Source organism: Hypanus sabinus, chromosome 9 (assembly GCF_030144855.1).
Source record: "Hypanus sabinus isolate sHypSab1 chromosome 9, sHypSab1.hap1, whole genome shotgun sequence".
Classification (NCBI taxonomy): domain Eukaryota; kingdom Metazoa; phylum Chordata; class Chondrichthyes; order Myliobatiformes; family Dasyatidae; genus Hypanus; species Hypanus sabinus.
Window position 1 is genome coordinate 85,001,705 of NC_082714.1, and position 14,816 is coordinate 85,016,520.

The following is a 14,816-nucleotide window of genomic DNA, read 5'->3' on the forward strand; positions in this document are numbered from 1 at the left end:
AAATATTCTCATCAAACAAGCAACCACATCAATGAAAAGTAGGAATGGAAAATCAAAGGCCCAGAGGAGATTGTTTTCTTGAAAATACTGTTAAACTGACAAATTGCCTGAGGATCAAGCCCCCCGCAATGCTTCAGTAGTAGCAGTCATAGTCGAGTGTGATATTCTCCTGAGGGATTGTCTATTGGTGGGTCTTCAGGTGACTGTAGAGACTGATTGTGTGCAGTGTGGACACCAGTAAGCAGTGGCTGTGGTTAGTGGTTGGGACTTTAGTCTCTCCTTTCACAGCTGCTCCACACAGCACTGAAAGGCCCTTCAGCCCAAGTACTCCTGACTACCAAAAACACTAATCACACTTTATTTTCACAAAGAACACAAATTAGTTAAACATGACTCTTCTGATGTTGTCAGCTGTATGCAGCAATCTAACAACTATATAACAATCACAGCACGGAAACAGGCCATCTCGGCCCTCCTAGTCCGTGCCGAACTCTTAATCTCACCTAGTCCCACCTACCCGCACTCAGCCCATAACCCTCCACTCCTTTCCTGTGCATATACCTATCCAATTTTACCTTAAATGACACAACTGAACTGGCCTCTACTACTTCTACAGAAAGCTCATTCCACACAGCTATCACTCTCTGAGTAAAGAAATACCCCCCTCGTGTTTCCCTTAAACTTCTGCCCCCTAACTCTCAAATCATGTCCTCTCGTTTGAATCTCCCCTACTCTCAATGGAAACAGCCTATTCACATCAACTCTATCTATCCCTCTCAAAATTTTAAATACCTCAATCAAATCCCCCCTCAACCTTCTACGCTCCAATGAATAGAGACCTAACTTGTTCAACCTTTCTCTGTAACTTAAGTGCTGAAACCCAGGTAACATCCTAGTAAATCGTCTCTGCACTCTCTCTAATTTATTGATATCTTTCCTATAATTCGGTGACCAGAACTGCACACAATATTCCAAATTTGGCCTCACTAATGCCTTGTACAACTGCTCAGTCTTACACCAGGAAAGCCATGTCCACTGGAAACACAGTCCACTGGAAGGTGGAGGCTGAAGATGGCCCATCCAGGCATTAGAGAACTGTGTAGATGGGTGAGAGGAAGGAACAGTTGTTGCTCTGTGTTGTTGTGCCGAGCACGATGGGCAGGTTACGTTGGTGTTGGTATGTGTGGCAACACTTGCAGATTGCCCCCAGCACAACCTGGAGCGAGTGGCTGTAAATGCAGATGATAGACTTGATAAATAAATCTGGATCGGAATCTGAAACCTATTATGAAAGAACTTCTGGAATTCCCCCCCACCCCCAAGTTCCCGATTCATGACTGACGTACACATCACACCTCGAGTGTGTGGGGCTTCCTGCTCCTGACAGCTTTAGAAAGGGAGCACTGCAAAAAGCAGGAAGCAGAATGCATTTAGTCAGGTGATATTAAAAAAATTACAGGCCCTCTCCCACAGACTGTACTCTTCATTATTTCCATCTTTAAGCTTTGTTGGAGGGGATACCTTCACTTGCCAATGACACACACTTCACACCAAACTTATTTACAGCTACGTGGGAATTTTCACTCCCTACACTCCCAGGCTTTATTTTGAACACATGAGCTGTGACATTTGTCCCTAGGAGGCTCAAGGCTCTTTCTCTTACACACACAATGTGACCCTCTGTGACACATACACTACCTCTCCCAGTTTCTCAGAATCACAGGCACAAAAGTTAGCACAGCAGGAACAGGACTGACAGTAGACGGAAGGCCAGGCAGCTGTAATCTGAGGGAACTGACGGTAGCTATTTCAAACATAAAACTGTGGGAGTTAAAAGTACACGTGACGCAAAAGGCACAATAAAACAAGAGTGCAGTCGACATTTCAGGTCGAGACCCTTCATCAGAGCTAGAAGGTGGGAGGGAGGAGGGCAGGGTGAAACACAAGGTGAAACCAGGAGCGGCAGGGGAGGGATGAAGTGAAGAGCTGGGGAGTTGATTGGTGAAAGAGATACAGGGCTGGAGAAGGGGAATCAAACAGGAGTGGATAGAAAGGTAAAAACGAAAAGAAAAAGCTTCGGTTACGGATTTATCTTGCGTAGTGTGGATGTAGCCTAAATCTAAAGGCCTATACTGCAGACCGGTTACTCAGCAACATGCCATGACTTGTATTGCGTCATGCTTAATATATCTGTGGCTACCTTGACACTGAAAACACAGCTGCTTCTGCCATTGTATAAAGCAGCTGATCTTACAACTGTGATGTTGATTTCCAGGAGTTCCTTCGACAACCAGCTAGCACACACAAAGCAGCAATGCGAAAGGGTTAGAAGAAATAAGAGGGCCAGTGGTTGAGAGTTACATTTCCAGTACCCCTGCCTTCTGAAGCAGTTCACAAGCCCTGAAATAAGTTCAAGTTTCAAAATAAATTTATTATCAAAGAACACAAAGGTCAGAAGATTTTTACTTTTGTACTTATATTTGATTTGCACAGTTGTTGTCTTTTGCACATTGGCTGTTGTTCACCTGAGTGCAGGTTTTCATTGATTCTACTGTAAATGCCCACAAGAAAGTGAATCCCAGGATGGTACACGGTGGCATACATGTCCTTCAATAATAAATTTATTTTGAACATGTTCGCATTTACTGGGGGGGGGGGGGGAAGGAAATACAATAGAACTTGCAAAAAAACAGACTGACAAACAATGTGCAAAAGAAGACAAACTGCAAATAAAAAGGTACTGAAGCACAAGTTGTAAAGAACCCTTGAAAGTGAGCCTGCAGGTTATGGAATCAGTTCAGAATTGTGGTGAGAAGTTATCCTCGCTGGGTTCAGGATAATAACTGTTTTTGAACTTGGTAGTGTGGGACCGAAGGCTTTTGTACCTCCTGCCTGATGGTAGCAATGAGAAGAGAGCATGGCTTGAATGGGAGGGGAGGGGGGTGATGATGCTGCTATCTTGCAGCAGCATTCCATGCAGATATAGCCAGTGTGGTACGGGTTTTGCCTGTGATGGACTGGTCTGTATTCAACACTTTCTATAGCTTTTCTGCTCTCGCACAAGCAGGCCGTGAGGCAACCAGTTAGGACAGACTCCAATGCGCATTTATAGAGCTTGGTCAAAGCTTTTGGTGACACACTGAATTTACGCAGCTTGCTGCGAGCACGTTACTTCTTGCTGCTTGGAGATCAAAAGGCAGCATGGTTACATCTAATAGCCAGCGGACCAGAAACAGTTACCAGCACCCAAGTGTCATCACAAAAAAGCCACAACAACAACTCTACTTTCTTTCATGTTTGCATAGATTCAGTATGTCACCAAAATTATTGACAAACGTCTATAGTTGCATGGTGGAGAGTATCCTGATTGGCTACATCACAGCCTGGTATAGAAAAAGCAATGCCCAGCAATGGGAAACACGACAGAGTGGTAGATACAGCCCAGTCCATCACAGTTAAACCCTTCCCAGCACCGAGTTCATTATGTGGAGCGCTGCACAAGAAAGCAACATACATCAAGGACGCTCACCATCCAGGCCACATACTCTTCTCGCTGCTGCCATCAGTAGGAGGTAAAAGAGCCTTAGATCCCACACCACCAAGTCCCGGAACAGTTATAATCCTACAAACATCAGACTCTTCAACTGGCATGGATAACTTCACTCACTACTACTCTGAAATGATTTTTACAACCTATAGATTCACTTTCAAGGACCCCCTTAAATTTCAAATGCTCATTATTGTTTGTAGTTTGTCTTCTTTTGCAGATTGGTTGTACATCTGTCCTTATGTTTTTTTCCTAGATTATACTGTATTCTGTATTGTACAATTTTACTGTAAATGCCTGAAAGAGAATAAATCTCAGGTATCATATACATACTTTAATAATAAATTTAATTTGGGTGCACACTTCCACAGCTCAGTCAGAACCCTGCGTTAATGCTCCCACTTTATCTGGGCTGTATCATGATAGCTTCTCCAGCAAGAACTTGGATTTGCCCAGAACAGCAGAAGCCGGGAAAGAAATGACCACTGCATTTCTCTGCTTCGTGCAGCTGCAAGCTCGATCCATGCTAGTTGTAGGTCAAGTCACGAGTGAATGTGGATAATGGAACACAAGATACTAGCATCAAATCCTCCCTCCCCCCACCCAACCAACTCCTCCCTATCTGTAGCTCCCATTGTACCTTCTGCTGTATCAGAAGGTCCCAAAGGATTCACAGTCAAGAAATAGTTCCGAAAGGAGGCTGCCACTGCAACTTTTTAAACCTGCAGCAGGCAAATTGGACTCAGCCAATTCCCATGGACAACATGGCAATGATTCACAGATTGTTTTGTTCGTTGCAATGCAAACAGTAGCCTGAACCTCGGGGTCAAATGCCCCACCTCTCTTCAATATTATACCCTTTGCAGAGTGTCACAAAAAGCTGACAGACTAGTTTATTATCTTGTCACGTGAGAAATGGCTTAGATTTGTGTACTGGTTTCTGAGGTGCCCCACTGAGCTCTGGTGGACACTGCACGTGGCCACCGACGTGTTTGAACCCCCGCTGCTCTGTGGATTTCCTCGAGGGCTGTACGCATAGCTGACAAGTTGATGGGTCTGGAGCTGCCTTTGCACAAGGCTTTAAACTAGCCTCTGCCTCTCCCCTCGGGTGCTGTAAGGGATGCTACAAAGGGCAGCAAAATGCAGTCCCACAGTTCACTTCCAGGAGCTTCCAGTGTATAACCTTAGCCTGCATTTAGTCTGAATATTACAGCACAAAAACAGGGTTTTGGCCCACTTAGATCATGCCACCTGGTCTTCTGCCTAGTTCCATCTGCTCCTGCAGCATATCCCTACTTAACCGTATAACAACTACAGCATCGAAACAGGCCATCTCGGCCCTTCTAGTCCATGCTAAATGCTTACTCTCACCTAGTCCCACTGGCCTACACTCAGCCCATAACCCTCCATTCCTTTCCTGTCCATATACCTATCCAATTTTTTTTTAAAACGATGATATCAAACCTCTACCACTTTTACTGGAAGCTCGTTGCACACAGGTACCACTCTCTGAGTAAAGAAGTTCCCCCTCGTGTTATCCCTAAACTTTTGCCCCTTAACTCTCAACTCATGTCCTCCCATTTACACAGAATTTAAACTTCTCCTAACTATTAATGTAGCAGTGGGCATAAAACTTCACAGCACCAACAATCAAGATTCAACTCCCACCGCTATCTCTATGAAGTTTGCACATTCTCCTTGTGACCGTGTTTCCTCTGATTTCCTCCCATATTGCAAAAACATTCAGTTAGGGTTAGTGAGTTGTCGGCATTCTATATTGACACCAGGAGTGTGGTCCAGCATAATCCTCGCTGATTTGATTTGACTTGACACAAACGATGTATGTTTCAACGTACATGTGACAAATAAAGGTAGTCTTTATCGTTACTTGAACTTGCATTTACCACTTCCACTAGCAGCTTGCACCACGCTGAGTGAAACAGTTCCCCCTCAGGTTCCTCTTAAATTCAGGTTTGAAGTTTAATTGTCATTCAACCATACATGAATACAGTAAACAAAACAGTGTTTTACTCCAGGGCCATGTGCAAAACACTGTACAGTGACAAACAACATTAGGCATATGAAGCACATACAAGATAACTGTAAAATTATAGGCATCCGTTAGTCTTGTGATTTGCGCCTTGGAAGGTTTCCAGGGCGCAGGCCTGGGCAGGGTTGTATGGGAGACCGGCAGTTGCCCAAGCTGCAAGCCTTCCCCTCTCCACACCACCGAAGTTGTCCAAGGGAAGGGCACTAGGACCCAAGCAGCTTGGCACCAGTGTTGTCGCAGAACAATGTGTTGTTAAGTGCCTTGCTCAAGGACACAACACACTGCCTCATCTGAGGCTCGACCAGTGACTTTCAGATAACTAGACTGATGCCTTATCCACTAGGCCACACGCCAACACAACAGTAAAATACAGTCACACAAAAAAAATAGTCCAAGTCCCCTAGTCCATGAATGTTGCAACAGTCTACAATCGACCATAATACAGCTGGGCTTCTGCTGGGGAGGGGGGCAGCACCTACTCTAGCTTGGATGCCATGCCACTCCACCCCTAGTGGAGGTGCACTGACTGATGCCTCGCTCCTGAATGGCACCGCAGCTTGAGGCGGACTCCTCGCTATGGCCAAGGTCACGCAGCCTCCCTGCCGTCCATTAAAGAGTCTGCGAATTGGACTTGAAGCATTCCACATGATCAATGTCCAACAAGAAAAGAGACTAAGACAACAAATTACTGTTAAGACTGCTCACCTCCCTGGTGCAGGTAGCAGTACGATCCACACCAAATCCAGCTCCTTCAGCTACTCTGCCAACAAGCAACTTGCTGATGGGGTCGACCTGCAGTAATTTAAGTTCTTAATATCCAGTAGGGTCTTGTGATTGTAAAGAACACTTTTTAAAAGGACAATATCACCTTTGGTTGACACTGCAGAAATAGCTGCAATTAAACCCACCACCATCTTACCAAAAGTCACCTTTCACCCTAAACCTATAACTTCAAGTTCCAGTCTCACCATACCGGAGGAGAAAAAGCCTTTAAGTATTCACCTATCTATACCCCTCATAATTTTGTATACCGCTATAAGGTCTCCCCTCATTCTGCTGTGCTCCAGGGAATAATCAGCTAACCTCTTCAACCTTTTCCTATAATTCAGATCCTCAAGTACTGGCAACATCCCTGTAAGTGTTCTGTGTGCTCTTCCAATCCGATTGATAGCTTTCCTGTAGTAACTAACACAACCAGAAAGGCACACAATACTCCAAATGGATCCGAGTGTGAACTTCTTCACTCAGAGGGTGGTGAGAGTGTAGAACAAGTTACTAGTGGAAGTGGGGGACTGCAACATTTAAGAGAAATTTGGATGGGTAAATGGATGGGAGGGCGTGTAGGGCTATGGTCTGGGTTGCAGGTTGATGGAACTGGATAGAATATTAGTTTGGCACTGACTACATAGGTCAAAGGGCCCGTTTCTGTGTAGTAGTACTCTATGACTCTGCAGAGCAGCTGAAAATTTGGGTTTTTAGAACTGGTAATATGCAGTCCCATACACAACCACTGAAGTAAAATACACAAACACAACACGATATTCCTCTTTCACAGTTTACATGAATGTACTGGGTTTAGCACTGAAAAACACAATCAGTTTTTGACACAGTTAGTGGCCAGCATTTTAGATATTAATATTCAAGTTTTGGCATCCAGTGTAGCTAATGAAACATTTAAACAGATGGACGTGTAACCTGGGAGCACTGCATTAAGCAGGGTCTTGGCAGGATTACAAAAGTTTACAGATAAGGGGGAAAAGAGTTACATTTCTCACACATTTATCACCAGCTTCTCAAGGTCCAATTAATGCTGGCCTTCTCATTGATTTTAAAAATGTGGGAAGGCAGCATATGCCTTGTACGTACACTAAAAAAACTCTGCACTGAGTCAGCGCCGAATCGCCAAGCAGCACAGACACATGGGAAATATTAGCACGAGAGGTTCTGTGGATGCTACAAATCTTGAGCAATGCACACACACAAAATGCTGGAAGAACTCAGCAGGTTAGGCAGCAAACATGGAAAGGAATGAACAGCCGGCATTTTGTGCTAGACTCTCCAACGGGACTAGAAAAGGAGGAGACAGAAGGTGGTGTGGGGGTGGGGGGGGGGGATGGAGTACAAGCTGCAGGTGATAGGTGAGACTAGGTGGGGGGGGAGGTCCCTTTTTCCATTCCCCATTCTGGTTACCCCTTCGCCCTTTCTCACCACCACCTCCCTCTAACCTCTCCTCCTCCGCTTTTTTATGTGGTCCACAGTGCTCTCCTATCAAATTCCTCCTTCCTCCGCTCTTCCCCACGTTCACCTATCACCTCTCAGCTTCTTACTTCATTTCCCCTCCACCTACCTTACCCCTCACCTATCACCTGCCCTCTCCCCTCCCTTACCTTCCTTCTGTGGCTTCTGCTCTCTTCCTTTCTAGTCTTGATGAAGGGTCTCAGCCCAAAACGTTGACTGTTTATTCCCCTCCAGGAAAACACGAGTTCTCTGGGGCAGCCAAAAGAGGAGACATCGAGCAAGCAGCACTTTCCCTACTACAGTATACCCAAGCTTCCTCTTTCAGGATTAGCCAGCTGCTATGGTGTCTGTGTCAGACCAGGCATTTAGACCAGAAGACATAGGAGCAGGATTAGGCCATCTGGCCCATCGAGTCTGCTCCGCCATTCAATCATGGCTGATTCTTATTTTTTTCTCCCCCTCAACCCCAGTTCCTGGCCTTCTCCCCATAACCTTTGATGCCGTGTCCAATCAAGAACCTATCAATCTCTGCCTTAAATACACCCAACGACCCGGCCTCCACAGCTGCATGTGGCACCAAATTCCACAGATTCACCACCCTTTGGCTAAAGAAATTTCTCAGCATCTCTGTTTTGAAAGGGTGCCCACTATCCTGCGGCTGTGCCCAAGATTCTCCCACCATGGGAAACACCCTTTTCACATCTACTCTGTCTAGGCCTTTCAACATTCAAAAGGCTTCAATGAGATTCCCCTCATCCTTCTGAATTCCAGTGAGTACACACCCAGAGCCATCAAACATTCCTCATATGATCACCCTTTTATTCCTGGAATCATCCTTGTGAACCTCCTCTGGGCCCTTTCCAATGCCAGCACATTTTTTTTTAAGATAAGGGGCCCAAAACTGTTCACAATACTCAAGGTGAGGCCTCACCAGTGCCTTATACAGCCTCAGCATCACATCCTTGCTCTTGTATTCTAGACCTCTTGAAATGAATGCTAACATGGCATTTGCCTTCCTCACCACTGAATCGACCTGCAAGTCAACCTTTAGTGTCTTCTGCACAAGGACTTCCAAGTCCCTTTGCATATCAGATTTTTGGATTTTCTCCCCAGTTAGGAAATAGTCCTCACATTTACTTCTATTACCAAAGTGCATGACCATGCACTTTTCAACATATTTCATTTGCTGCTTTTTGCCCATTCTCCTAATCTGTCTAAGTCCTCTGCAGCCTACCCATTTCCTCAACACTACCTACCCCTCCATCAATCTTTGTATCATCTGCAAACTTGGCAACAAAGCCACCTATTCCATCAGCTAAATAATTTATAAACAATATAAAAAGAACTGGCACAACACTCACCCCTTCAGAACACCACTAGTCTCTGGCAGCCAACCAGAATAGGATCAGTTTATTCCCACTCACTGCCTCCTACCAATCAGCCAATGCTCTAATCATGCCAGTAACTTTCCTGTAATACCATAGCCTCTTAAGTTGGTAAGTAGCCTCATGCATGGCATCTTATCAAAGGCCTTCTGAAATTCCAAATATACAACATCCACTATATCCACTTTATCTATCCTACTTGTAATCTCCTCAAAGAATTCCAACAGGTTCGTCAGGCAAGATCTTCCCTGATGGAAATCATGCCGACTTTGTCCTATCTTGTCCTATGTACTCCATCACCTCATCCTTAACAGTTAACTCTAACATTTTCCTGACCACTGAGGTCAGGCTAACTGGTCTATAATTTCCGTCCTTAAAGAGTGGAATGACATTTGCAATTTTCCAGTCCTTTGGTACCATGCCAGAGTCCAATGATTTTTGAAAGATGATTTCTAATGCCACCACAATCTTTAATACTACCTTTTTCAGAACCCTAGGGTGCAGATAATCTAGTCCAGGTGTCTTAGGTACCTTTAGGTCTTTTAGCTTTTTGAGCACTTTCTGTCTTGTAATAGTAATGGCACCTACTTCTCTTCCTTCGCACACTACAACATCAGGCATACTGCTAGTGTCTTCCACAGTGAAGACTGATGCAAGATACTCATTTAGTTCATTAGCCATCTCCTTGTCCCCCATTATTATTTCTCCTGCCTCATTTTCTGACGGTCATGTGTCCATCTCACTTCTTTATCTTTAACATACTTGCAACAACTTTTACTGTCCACTTTGATATTATTTGCTAGCTTGCTTTCATATTTCATCTTTTCCCTTCTGATTTTTTTCATTGCTCTCTGTAGGTTTTTAAAAATTTCTCAATCCTCTATTTTCTCACTCATTTTTGCTTTGTTGTATGCTGTTTCTTTTGCTTTTACAATAACTTTTACAATGACTTCCCTTGTCAGCCACAGTTGTACTATTTTACTATTTGAATATTTCTTCATTTTTGGAATACACATGTCCTGCAACTTCCTCATTTTTCCAGAAACTCACACCATTGCTGCTCTGCTGTCATCCCTGCCAGCATCTCCTTCCAATTTACTTTGGCCAACCCCTCTCTCATACCACTGTAATTTCCCTTACTCCACTGAAATACTGCCACATCAGACTTTACTTTCTCCCTATCAAATTTCAAGTTGAACTCAACTTTAACATGGCTCTCTAACCATACCTCATGTCAGATTAAACCAAGGTGACAGGAATCATGGGGCAAGTGCCTCTTTCCATTCTGCCTCTGGACTATTCAACCAGCAACTTCTCATAACCAATCAGTACTGACCTCAAGTTCTCCCTGTGGCAACGTGGGTTTCCTCCAGGTGTTCCGGTATCCTCCCACATTCCAAAGATGTATGGGCCAGGGTTGGTGAGTTGTGGGCGGGCATGCCCGGAAGCGTGGCAACACTTGCAGGCTGCCCTCAGTATATCATTGACAGTGTTGGGTATCGATGCGAAACAATGCATTTTACTGTATGTGTGACAAATAAACGCTAATCTTTAAATCTAATCTTCTCCCTCAGTCAACAGCAGTAAGTCACGTTGCACAAATAGGACACAGAGCATTAGGGAAACTCAAGCCTCCTCTGCCAATTAGAATGACCATGACTGATTAACTTCAGCTTAATGCCACTTCTCCATTTCCCCCTAAAACCACAGCCCATCAAATATTCATCCACCACTTTAAATCCAGCTTCCACCAACCCCCAGGGTAAGAGTTCCAGAGGTTCACCACCCTCATTGAGAAGAAATTGCCACGTAGTCTGCTGCTTGTTGCTATCTGCAATATCAGCATCTTATTAAATGCATTCTAAACATATCTATACTCACGGCTCATTCATCCCAACTTCCACTGGATCCCAGTCAACACTTTGTGAAATCTTCAAAACAGATTTTTCTTTAGAAAACAAACTTTCATACACTCCTAGCTCAGACATGCACAAAATACAGTGAGCACTTAATACAGAATTTAAAAACAGACAGCAAGTTGCCTCAGCCATGCTCTTAATAGCACCTATGAGCATCAGGGATAAAGATTAACTTCACTTGTTACGACATTTGTGTCAACAACCAACCATCTGAAGATGTACTGAGCTACATTCTTCCGAGACCAACAAAACATACTCACAATTTACTAACCCAAATGTCTTTACTTGTCACATGTACATTGAAACATACAGTGAAATGTATTCCTTGCATCAACGACCAACACAGTTACGTTCATGCCCGGTGTCCTTTGATAGGGAGCACGCAATTGCTATGGGTACAGTGGACGCCCCCTTTTAGGAAATGAGTATTTTATAAATAGCAGTACTATATTTTAATTTGCAATCATTAACAGAGATGTGAACCTAATCTTTGTACGTTTTTTATATTTGAATGAAGTTTTTTTTGTACGTTTGTAAAAATAATGGCCACTGTCAAAGGAAGTGCTGGGGTAGTGTGCATGCTTCACCATGCTTCCCGCGCCGACACAGCAAGTCCACAACTTACTAACTCTAAGCAGTACATCTTCGGAGTATAGTGGGAAACCAGAGATCCCAGGGGAAGCCCACCTGGTCAGAGAGAACATACAAACTCCTCACAGACAGCGGGGGGAATTGAACCTCGATCACTAACCGCTGGCACTGTAAAGTGTTAACTAACCATGCCATCCTGGATAAAACAAGACATGCTGTACACAGTTGGATCAAAGGTACCTTAAGTAAAACTGCAGAGGCAGGATGATGCAGGAAACAGGGGAGAAGCAAGGCGACTTCAGGTCCATAGGTGACACATTTCCCAATTCTGTTACGGCTGCACCTGGAACGGAATGGGAAATAGTCAGTGAAATTAAACCAAAATGCAAGCTACCTGTCACCATTGTCTGGCCACTAGTCTCCCCCCCCTGATGTGCACAAACCATCCTGTGCACAATTCTATAGTGATCTGCAAACCCCAGGGTGCTTCACAACCAGTGAGCCACTTCTGGGAATGTCATTACCACGAACAAGGGGACGACTTCAGTAAGCAGTAATAAGACGGTTCACAACGATACCATCTTTATTTTATTTATAGAAACACAGCGTGGTAACAGGCCCTTTCAGCCCAATGAGCACGTGGTGCCCAATTTGACCAATTAACCTACTAACCTGTACATCTTTGGAATGCGATTGGAAACCAGAGCATTTGGAGGAAACCCTCATGGCCAGAGAGAGAACATACAAACTCCTTACAGACGGAGGTGAGAACTGAACCCAAGTTGCTATGCTGTAAGAGCACTACATGATCTTATCCATATGAACAGTATGTAAGAATCTTTTCACTATACCTCAGTACACCTGACAATAATAAAACAATACCAAAAGAATAGCTTTGTCACAAGCAGATCAAAACAGGCAGTAAAATGCGCTACGTGTGGCCAACAGTCCAGGATTTTGTTAGGGGCAGCCCACGAGCGTTGCCACACTTCAAGCATCAACATAGCAACTTCTAACTCTACTAAGTAGGTCTTTGGACTGTGGGAGGAAACCGGAGCATCTGGAGGAAACACCTGCAGTCTAGGGAAGAACGTGCAAAGTTATAGACAGCAGCAGCGGAATTAAACCCAGGTTGCTGGTGCAGTGATAGCATAATATTAACTGTAATGCTACACAGCCACCCCACTCAACAGCTCCCCCACCACCCACATTCCCTGTAACCAGCTCTGTAAGTTACCTCCAGTGTAGACAAACGTCTCCTGAGCAGCCCCTTCATTCGCCTGCCACTCGTCTACACTGGGGATTATTTGCAGCAGTTAATCAGCCCACCGGCTGGTGATTGTTTAGGATGTGGGAGGAAACTCACGCGATCATGGTGAGAGCTTGCAGACTCTGCACAGGAAGCACCCGGGATCACAGATGGAAGTGGGGCAGAGTTGCTGTCGCCAATAATTCTCGACTGAGGGCAAACATAAAGAGGAGAGGGCACTCCGTGACTTTGTACAGAGGCAACACACATGAACTCTATTCCCACAACTTGCCCTGCAGCTTGGGGGGAAAAGAGGTGCCCTCTAGACGCCAAGACCCTGTTCTCGATTCAAGTGATCGCATGATACAACTTTTCATTCAAACAGGAGCAGAGCAATGACTGCAGTTCCCCTGGTTCTATCGCACCCCTCCTGTGTCTTACTTCATCAACGGATCTTCCTGTGGGCAACTGACATCTACATATCTCTGTCACAACACTTCAAGGCATATCTGAAGGAGGGTCTTCTTATCAGTCACTCCCCACACAGACAAGCTACTCAGTATCTCACAGACACAAAGAGATTCTGAGCACCACACACTGGAGCAATTCAGCAGGCCAGGCAGCTTCTATGGAGGGGAATAAACAGCAACACAAACACGTAGCAGATGGCGTAACACATCACAGTGCCAGCAATCAGAGTTCAATTCCTGCCACTGCCTGTAGAGGGTTTGTATGCTCTCCCCGTAACTACAAGGGTTTTAATGTCATTTCCATTTCACAAGTGTAAAGGAGAACAAAATAATTGTTATCCCAGATCCGATGCAGCTCGCAAAGAGAAAAATCACAAGATAAATAACACAATAGTAACAAAAACAATAAAGACTTCACCCCCACCCCCAATTGTATGTCCAATCTATTCTCTGCTTTCCTCCCACATTCCAAAGACATATGTATTAGAGTTAAGTAAGTTGCGGGCTGCCGTCCCCACCCCCAAGCACATATTCGGAGTGTGCTAGCCATTGACACAAACAATGCATTCCACCGTAATATATACACCGAAAAATACAGTCTAATCTCATTTTATCAGTAGATGTTGTGGGCCAAGATTCTGATAAAGGCTGATGTCAGGTCTCAGAATGGAACATCAATTCCATAGATGCTGTCTGACCTGCTGAGTTTCTCCAGCATTTTGTGTGTGTTGGTCAGTATCTCAGCTTTCAGCACAGAGTGAAATGAAGTGAGTCACACTACCACGTCAGGTAGGAATATGGTTTACAGATCACCCTGTGGCTCACAGATGGGACTGTCATATCAAAAAGAGGAACAAAATTTGCAGAAAGATAACAGTGTAGCGATGTGCTACACACAGCGCTGAAATAACGACACGCAGTCAGTAAGGTGTTTTGAGACGAGTTTATTCAATCTTCGCAGCGCTGGCATTTAATCCCTAGCGCTCGCTCTCTCTGGGCGGAAATGACGTCAGTGGTGCATTACCAAAGTCTCCCCCCGTGCGCTGGCTATTTGTGAGCCGGTTCGCCTGCGCAGAAAGTGGGTCGCCACATAACCCCCCCCCACCACCACCCAGAACCAGCGATACACCCCCCAATGTCCACAGTCTGGATCAGCCTCTGTTTGGGAGCTCTGCCTCTGCGCTGCGGTGCCTGAACCTCGACCGGCTGCGCCAAGTCCACAAGGGCTGGTTTGAGTCGGTCCACCGTGAAAACCTCCTCTTTCCCCCCAATGTCCAGAACGTATGTGGACAGGTTGTTGTTGATCATCTTGAATGGCCCCTTGTACGACCGCTGTAGCGGTGCCCAGTGTCTGCCCCTTCGTACAA

At 44.9% G+C, this 14,816-nt stretch overlaps 1 protein-coding gene across 2 annotated transcripts in view; it reads right to left on the reverse strand.

Moving 5' to 3' along the window:
• The window catches only part of LOC132399551 (zinc finger protein 687-like), a 62,715-nt gene that overhangs the window by 34,986 nt on the left and 12,913 nt on the right, over positions 1–14,816 (reverse strand). For both annotated transcript variants that reach the window (XM_059980031.1, XM_059980030.1), the window contains exon 2: positions 11,971–12,073. The gene's annotated coding sequence lies outside the window, so the exon portion shown is untranslated. The remainder of the gene's footprint in view (positions 1–11,970; positions 12,074–14,816) is intronic.